A 10,000-nucleotide genomic window follows, 5' to 3' on the forward strand; every position below is an offset into this window, starting at 1 on the left:
AGACCTTTACCAGTCCTGTATTAACAGACCTTTACTAGTCCGGTATTACTAGTCCAGTATTACTAGTCATGTATTAACAGACCTTTACTAGTCCTGTATTAGTGGACCTTTACTAGTCCTGTATTAACATACTTTTACTAGTCCTGTATTAACAGACCATTACTAGTCCTGTATTAACAGACTTTTACTAGTTCTGTATTAACAGACCTTTACTAGTCCTGTATTAACAGACCTTTACTATTCCTGTATTACTAGTCATTTATTAACAGAACTTTACTAGTCCTGTATTAGTGGACCTTTACTAGTCCTGTATTAGTGGACCTTTACTAGTCCTGTATTAACAGACCTTTACTAGTCCTGTATTACTAGTCCTTTATTAACAGACCTTTACTAGTCCTGTATTACTAGTCCTGTATTAGTGGACCTTTACTAGTCCTGTATTAACAGACCTTTACTAGTCCTGTATTAACAGACCTTTACTAGTCCTGTATTACTAGTCCTGCATTAACAGACCTTTACTAGTCCTGTATTATCAGACCTTTACTAGTCCTGTATTAACAGACCTTTACTAGTCCTGTATTACTAATCCTGTATTAACAGACCTTTACTAGTCCTGTATTACTAGTCCTGTATTAACAGACCTTTACTAGTCCTGTATTAACATACCTTTACTAGTCCTGTATTACTAGTCCTGTATTAACATACCTTTACTAGTCCTGTATTAACAGACCTTTACTAGTCCTGTATTAACAGACCTTTACTAGTCCTGTATTAACATACCTTTACTAGTCCTGTATTAACAGACCTTTACTAGTCCTGTATTACTAGTCGTGTATTAACAGACCTTTACTAGTCCTGTATTAACAGACCTTTACTAGTCCTGTATTACTAGTCGTGTATTAACAGACCTTTACTAGTCCTGTATTAACAGACCTTTACTAGTCCTGTATTAACAGACCTTTACTAGTCCTGTATTAACAGACATTTACTAGTCCTGTATTAACAGACCTTTACTAGTCCTGTATTACTAGTCGTGTATTAACAGACCTTTACTAGTCCTGTATTAACAGACCTTTACCAGTCCTGTATTACTAGTCCTGTATTAACAGACCTTTACTAGTCCTGTATTAACAGACCTTTACTAGTCCTGTATTAACAGACATTGACTAGTCCTGTATTAACAGACCTTTACTAGTCCTGTATTACTAGTCCTGTATTAACAGGACTTTACTAGTCCTGTATTAACAGACCTTTACTAGTCCTGTATTAACAGACCTTTACTAGTCCTGTATTAACAGACCTTTACTAGTCCTGTATTAGTGGACCTTTACTAGTCCTGTATTAACAGACCTTTACTAGTCCTGTATTACTAGTCCTGTATTAACAGAACTTTACTAGTCCTGTATTAACAGACCTTTACTAGTCCTGTATTAACATACCTTTACTAGTCCTGTATTAGAGGACCTTTACTAGTCCTGTATTAACAGACCTTAACTTGTCCTGTATTAACAGACCTTTACTAGTCCTGTATTAACAGACTTTGACTAGTCCTGTATTAACAGACCTTTACTAGTCCTGTATTAACAGACCTTTACTAGTCCTGTATTATCAGACCTTTACTAGTCCTGTATTAACAGACCTTTACTAGTCCTTTATTAACAGACCTTTACTAGTCCTGTATTAACAGACCTTTACTAGTCCTGTATTATCAGACCTTTACTAGTCCTGTATTAACAGACCTTTACTAGTCCTTTATTAACATACCTTTACTAGTCCTGTATTAACAGACCTTTACTAGTCCTGTATTAACAGACCTTTACTAGTCCTGTATTAACAGACCTTTACTAGTCCTGTATTAACAGACCTTTACTAGTCCTGTATTAACAGACCTTTACTAGTCCTGTATTATCAGACCTTTACTAGTCCTGTATTAACAGACCTTTACTAGTCCTTTATTAACATACCTTTACTAGTCCTGTAGTAACAGACCCTGTCCTGTATTAACAGACCTTTACTAGTCCTGTATTAACAGACCTTTACTAGTCCTTTATTAACAGACCTTTACTAGTCCTGTATTAACAGACCTTTACTAGTTCTGTATTAACAGACCTTTACTAGTTGGACCTTTACTAGTCCTGTATTAACAGACCTTTACTAGTCCTGTATTAACAGACCTTTACTAGTCCTGTATTAACATACCTTTACTAGTCCTGTATTAACAGACCTTTACTAGTCCTGTATTAACAGACCTTTACTAGTCCTGTATTACTAGTCGTGTATTAACAGACCTTTACTAGTCCTGTATTAACAGACCTTTACTAGTCCTGTATTACTAGTCCTGTATTAACAGAACTTTACTAGTCCTGTATTAACATACCTTACTAGTCCCTTATTAACAGACCTTTACTAGTCCTGTATTAACAGACCTTTACTAGTCCTGTATTAACAGACCTTTACTAGTCCTGTATTACTAGTCCTGTATTAACAGACCTTTACTAGTCCTTTATTAACAGACCTTTACTAGTCCTGTATTAACAGACCTTTCCTAGTCCTGTATTAACATACCTTTACTAGTCCTGTATTGACAGACCTTTACTACTTCTGTATTACTAGTCAGTATTAACAGACCTTTACTAGTCCTGTATTAACATACCTTTACTAGTCCTGTATTACTAGTCCTGTATTAACAGACCTTTACTAGTCCTGTATTAACAGACCTTTACTAGTCCTGTATTAACAGACCTTTACTAGTCCTGTATTAACAGACCTTTACTAGTCCTGTATTAACAGACCTTTACTAGTCCTGTATTAACATACCTTTACTAGTCCTGTATTAACAGACCTTTACTAGTCCTGTATTAACAGACCTTTACTAGTCCTGTATTAACAGACCTTTATTAGTCCTGTATTAACAGACCTTTACTAGTCCTGTATTAACATACCTTTACTAGTCCTGTATTAACAGACCTTTACTAGTCCTGTATTAACATACCTTTACTAGTCCTGTATTAACAGACCTTTACTAGTCCTGTATTAACAGACCTTTACTAGTCCTGTATTACTAGTCGTGTATTAACAGACCTTTACTAGTCCTGTATTAACAGACCTTTACTAGTCCTGTATTACTAGTCCTGTATTAACAGACCTTTACTAGTCCTGTATTAACAGACCTTTACTAGTCCTGTATTAACAGACCTTTACTAGTCCTGTATTACTAGTTGTGTATTAACAGACCTTTACTAGTCCTGTATTAGAGGACCTTTATTAGTCCTGTATTAACAGACCTTTACTAGTCCTGTATTAACAGACCTTTATTAGTCCTGTATTAACAGACCTTTACTAGTCCTGTATTAGAGGACCTTTATTAGTCCTGTATTAACAGACCTTTACTAGTCCTGTATTAGTGGACCTTTACTAGTCCTGTATTAACAGACCTTTACCAGTCCTGTATTAACAGACCTTTACTAGTCCGGTATTACTAGTCCAGTATTACTAGTCATGTATTAACAGACCTTTACTAGTCCTGTATTAGTGGACCTTTACTAGTCCTGTATTAACATACTTTTACTAGTCCTGTATTAACAGACCATTACTAGTCCTGTATTAACAGACTTTTACTAGTTCTGTATTAACAGACCTTTACTAGTCCTGTATTAACAGACCTTTACTATTCCTGTATTACTAGTCATTTATTAACAGAACTTTACTAGTCCTGTATTAGTGGACCTTTACTAGTCCTGTATTAGTGGACCTTTACTAGTCCTGTATTAACAGACCTTTACTAGTCCTGTATTACTAGTCCTTTATTAACAGACCTTTACTAGTCCTGTATTACTAGTCCTGTATTAGTGGACCTTTACTAGTCCTGTATTAACAGACCTTTACTAGTCCTGTATTAACAGACCTTTACTAGTCCTGTATTACTAGTCCTGCATTAACAGACCTTTACTAGTCCTGTATTATCAGACCTTTACTAGTCCTGTATTAACAGACCTTTACTAGTCCTGTATTACTAATCCTGTATTAACAGACCTTTACTAGTCCTGTATTACTAGTCCTGTATTAACAGACCTTTACTAGTCCTGTATTAACATACCTTTACTAGTCCTGTATTACTAGTCCTGTATTAACATACCTTTACTAGTCCTGTATTAACAGACCTTTACTAGTCCTGTATTAACAGACCTTTACTAGTCCTGTATTAACATACCTTTACTAGTCCTGTATTAACAGACCTTTACTAGTCCTGTATTACTAGTGGTGTATTAACAGACCTTTACTAGTCCTGTATTAACAGACCTTTACTAGTCCTGTATTACTAGTCGTGTATTAACAGACCTTTACTAGTCCTGTATTAACAGACCTTTACTAGTCCTGTATTAACAGACCTTTACTAGTCCTGTATTAACAGACATTTACTAGTCCTGTATTAACAGACCTTTACTAGTCCTGTATTACTAGTCGTGTATTAACAGACCTTTACTAGTCCTGTATTAACAGACCTTTACTAGTCCTGTATTAACAGACCTTTACTAGTCCTGTATTAACAGACCTTTACTAGTCCTGTATTAACAGACCTTTACTAGTCCTGTATTAACAGACCTTTACTAGTCCTGTATTACTAGTCCTGTATTAACAGGACTTTACTAGTCCTGTATTAACAGACCTTTACTAGTCCTGTATTAACAGACCTTTACTAGTCCTGTATTAACAGACCTTTACTAGTCCTGTATTAGTGGACCTTTACTAGTCCTGTATTAACAGACCTTTACTAGTCCTGTATTACTAGTCCTGTATTAACAGAACTTTACTAGTCCTGTATTAACAGACCTTTACTAGTCCTGTATTAACATACCTTTAACAGGACCTTTTAGTCCTGTATTAGACCTTAACTTGTCCTGTATTAACAGACCTTTACTAGTCCTGTATTAACAGACCTTTACTAGTCCTGTATTAACAGACCTTTACTAGTCCTGTATTAACAGACTTTGACTAGTCCTGTATTAACAGACCTTTACTAGTCCTGTATTAACAGACCTTTACTAGTCCTGTATTAACAGACCTTTACTAGTCCTGTATTAACAGACCTTTACTAGTCCTGTATTAACAGACCTTTACTAGTCATTTATTAACAGACCTTTACTAGTTCTGTATTAACAGACCTTTACTAGTTCTGTATTAACAGACCTTTACTAGTCCTGTATTAGTGGACCTTTACTAGTCCTGTATTAACAGACCTTTACTAGTCCTGTATTAGAGGACCTTTACTAGTCCTGTATTAACAGACCTTAACTTGTCCTGTATTAACAGACCTTTACTAGTCCTGTATTACTAGTCCTGTATTAACATAACTTTACTAGTCCTGTATTACTAGTCGTGTATTAACATACCTTTACTAGTCCTGTATTAACAGACCTTTACTAGTCCTGTATTAACAGACCTTTACTAGTCCTGTATTACTAGTCCTGTATTAACAGACCTTTACTAGTCCTGTATTAACAGACCTTTACTAGTCATGTATTAACAGACCTTTACTAGTCCTGTATTAACAGACTTTGACTAGTCCTGTATTAACAGACCTTTACTAGTCCTGTATTAACAGACCTTTACTAGTCCTGTATTAACAGACCTTTACTAGTCCTGTATTAACAGACCTTTACTAGTCCTGTATTAACAGACCTTTACTAGTCATTTATTAACAGACCTTTACTAGTTCTGTATTAACAGACCTTTACTAGTTCTGTATTAACAGACCTTTACTAGTCCTGTATTAGTGGACCTTTACTAGTCCTGTATTAACAGACCTTTACTAGTCCTGTATTACTAGTCCTGTATTAACATAACTTTACTAGTCCTGTATTAACAGACCTTTACTAGTCCTGTATTAACATACCTTTACTAGTCCTGTATTAGAGGACCTTTACTAGTCCTGTATTAACAGACCTTAACTTGTCCTGTATTAACAGACCTTTACTAGTCCTGTATTACTAGTCCTGTATTAACAGAACTTTACTAGTCCTGTATTACTAGTCGTGTATTAACAGACCTTTACTAGTCCTGTATTAACAGACCTTTACTAGTCCTGTATTAACAGACCTTTACTAGTCCTGTATTACTAGTCCTGTATTAACAGACCTTTACTAGTCCTGTATTAACAGACCTTTACTAGTCATGTATTAACAGACCTTTACTAGTCCTGTATTAACAGACCTTTACTAGTAATTTATTAACAGACCTTTACTAGTCCTGTATTAGAGGACCTTTATTAGTCCTGTATTAACAGACCTTTACTAGTCCTGTATTAACAGACCTTTATTAGTCCTGTATTAACAGACCTTTACTAGTCCTGTATTAGAGGGCCTTTATTAGTCCTGTATTAACAGACCTTTACTAGTCCTGTATTAGAGGACCTTTACTAGTCCTGTATTAACAGACCTTTACTAGTCCTGTATTAACAGACCTTTACTAGTAATATATTAACAGACCTTTACTAGTCCTGTATTAGAGGACATTTACTAGTCCTGTATTAGTGGACCTTTACTAGTCCTGTATTAACAGACCTTTACCAGTCCTGTATTAACAGACCTTTACTAGTCCGGTATTACTAGTCCAGTATTACTAGTCATGTATTAACAGACCTTTACTAGTCCTGTATTAGTGGACCTTTACTAGTCCTGTATTAACAGACTTTTACTAGTCCTGTATTAACAGACCATTACTAGTCCTGTATTAACAGACTTTTACTAGTCCTGTATTAACAGACCTTTACTAGTCCTGTATTAACAGACCTTTACTATTCCTGTATTACTAGTCATTTATTAACAGAACTTTACTAGTCCTGTATTAGTGGACCTTTACTAGTCCTGTATTAGTGGACCTTTACTAGTCCTGTATTAACAGACCTTTACTAGTCCTGTATTACTAGTCCTTTATTAACAGACCTTTACTAGTCCTGTATTACTAGTCCTGTATTAGTGGACCTTTACTAGTCCTGTATTAACAGACCTTTACTAGTCCTGTATTAACAGACCTTTACTAGTCCTGTATTACTAGTCCTGTATTAACAGACCTTTACTAGTCCTGTATTATCAGACCTTTACTAGTCCTGTATTAACAGACCTTTACTAGTCCTGTATTACTAATCCTGTATTAACAGACCTTTACTAGTCCTGTATTACTAGTCCTGTATTAACAGACCTTTACTAGTCCTGTATTAACATACCTTTACTAGTCCTGTATTACTAGTCCTGTATTAACATACCTTTACTAGTCCTGTATTAACAGACCTTTACTAGTCCCGTATTAACAGACCTTTACTAGTCCTGTATTAACAGACCTTTACTAGTCCTGTATTAACATACCTTTACTAGTCCCGTATTAACAGACCTTTACTAGTCCTGTATTAACAGACCTTTACTAGTCCTGTATTAACAGACCTTTACTAGTCCCGTATTAACAGACCTTTACTAGTCCTGTATTACTAGTCCTGTATTACTAGTCCTGTATTACTAGTCCTGTATTAACAGACCTTTACTAGTCCTGTATTAACAGACCTTTACTAGTCCTGTATTAACAGACCTTTACTAGTTCTGTATTAACAGACTTTGACTAGTCCTGTATTAACAGACCTTTACTAGTCTTGTATTAACAGACCTTTACTAGTTCTGTATTAAAATACCTTTACTAGTCCTGTATTAACAGACCTTTACTAGTCCTGTATTAACAGACCTTTACTAGTCTTGTATTAACAGACCTTTACTAGTCCTGTATTAACATACCTTTACTAGTCCTGTATTAACAGACCTTTACTAGTCCTGTATTAACAGACCTTTACTAGTCCTGTATTAACAGACCTTTACTAGTCTTGTATTAACATACCTTTACTAGTCCTGTATTAACAGACCTTTACTAGTCTTGTATTAACAGACCTTTACTAGTCCTGTATTAACAGACCTTTTCTAGTCCTGTATTAACAGACCTTTACTAGTCCTGTATTAACAGACCTTTACTAGTCCTGTATTACTAGTCCTGTATTAACAGACCTTTACTAGTCCTGTATTAACAGACCTTTACTAGTCCTGTATTAACATGCCTTTACTAGTCCTGTATTAACAGACCTTTACTAGTCCTGTATTAACAGACCTTTAGTAGTCCTGTATTAACAGACCTTTACTAGTCCTGTATTAACAGACCTTTACAAGTCCTGTATTAACAGACCTTTACCAGTCCTGTATTAGAGGACCTTTACTAGTCCTGTATTAACAGACCTTTACTAGTCCTGTATTAACAGACCTTTACTAGAAAATGCTAATTCTGCTCCCCTCCCGAAACATCTTCCCTCAGCTTAAGAGAGTCTTTCCACCGTATTCCTTCCACCAATCAAATGGTTTCAATTCACTGAGTAGTATGGAGAAGTCATAGAAGCTTTGAATAGAAAACTGTAACAGCTCAATTGGTTGTACACTCGTATAGAAAGAAAGGTTTCTCTGTTTGTCCCAATAGGAAAACACTGGTTACAGGAAGATCCCTGTGGTATCATTCATCAGATATAAGGGTCTCTTGAAAGACCATATTAAAGTTTTTTTAACCGAAACTTAACTTTTAATTCTGTTTTTTTTATTTATTTTATTTATGTCTTTTCTCTATCAATCCAGGCGCACCTGTCTGTCAGGATCCTTCGATATGTCACTTTAGCCCCTCGAGGATGCCTGACCATGCTTCATCCCTAAGCAGACAGACCAAGCGGCGCCGGGTGGACATCGGGGTGAAGAGGACTCTGGGAAGTGTAGTGTTTTCCAGAGCAAGAGAGAACCTCCTACTCAACGCCATGAACCAATCCCACGGCCCCAAGCAAGACGGAGACTGCTCATTGGTTCCTCACAGCTATGGTGGGTCTAATGGGGACGGAGCGAAGTCGAATGTTCTCCGGAAGCTTCTGAAGCGAGCGAACTCGTATGAAGACGCCATGATGCCTTTCCCTGGCACCACCATCATCTCTCAACTGCTGAAGAGTAACATGGGGAAAAATGGAGACAGAGAGGGAGGCTTCCAGGTATACACACACACACACTGTACCACACTGTACACACACTGTACACACACTGTACACACACTGTACACACACACTGTACACACACACTGTACACACACAGTGTACACACACACACACACACACACTGTACACACACACTGTACACACACACACACTGTACACACACTGTACACACACACACACACTGTACACACACTGTACACACACTGCACACTCACTGTACACACACTGTACACACACACACTGTACACACACACACACACACTGTACACACACTGTACACACACTCACACACTGTACACACACTGTACACACACTGTACACACACACACTGTACACACACTGTACACACACTGTACACACACTGTACACACACACTGTACACACACTGTACACACACTGTACACTCACTGTACACACACACACACACTGTACACACACACACACACTGTACACACACTGTACACACACTGTGCACACACTGTACACACACTGTACACACACACACACACTGTACACACACTGTGCACACAATGTACACACACTGTATGCACACACACACTGTACACACATACACACTTTACACACACTGTACACACACTGTACACATACACACACTGTACACACACTGTACACACACTGTACACACACACACACACACACACACTGTACACACACTGTACATACACACACTGTACATACACACACTGTACACACACTGTACATACACACACTGTACACATACACACACTGTACACACACTGTACACACACTGTACACACACTGTACACACACACACACACACTGTACACACACTGTACATACACACACTGTACACACACTGTACACACACTGTACACATACACACACACTGTACACACACTGTACACACACACACACACTGTACACACACACACACACACACACTGTACACACACACACTGTACA

At 37.0% G+C, this 10,000-nt stretch overlaps 1 pseudogene; it reads left to right on the plus strand.

Annotated features, from left to right (window-relative positions):
- The window catches only part of LOC115124657 (prospero homeobox protein 1-like), a 67,314-nt pseudogene that overhangs the window by 5,841 nt on the left and 51,473 nt on the right, over positions 1–10,000 (plus strand).

This window comes from Oncorhynchus nerka, linkage group LG18 (assembly GCF_034236695.1).
Source record: "Oncorhynchus nerka isolate Pitt River linkage group LG18, Oner_Uvic_2.0, whole genome shotgun sequence".
Lineage (NCBI taxonomy): Eukaryota > Metazoa > Chordata > Actinopteri > Salmoniformes > Salmonidae > Oncorhynchus > Oncorhynchus nerka.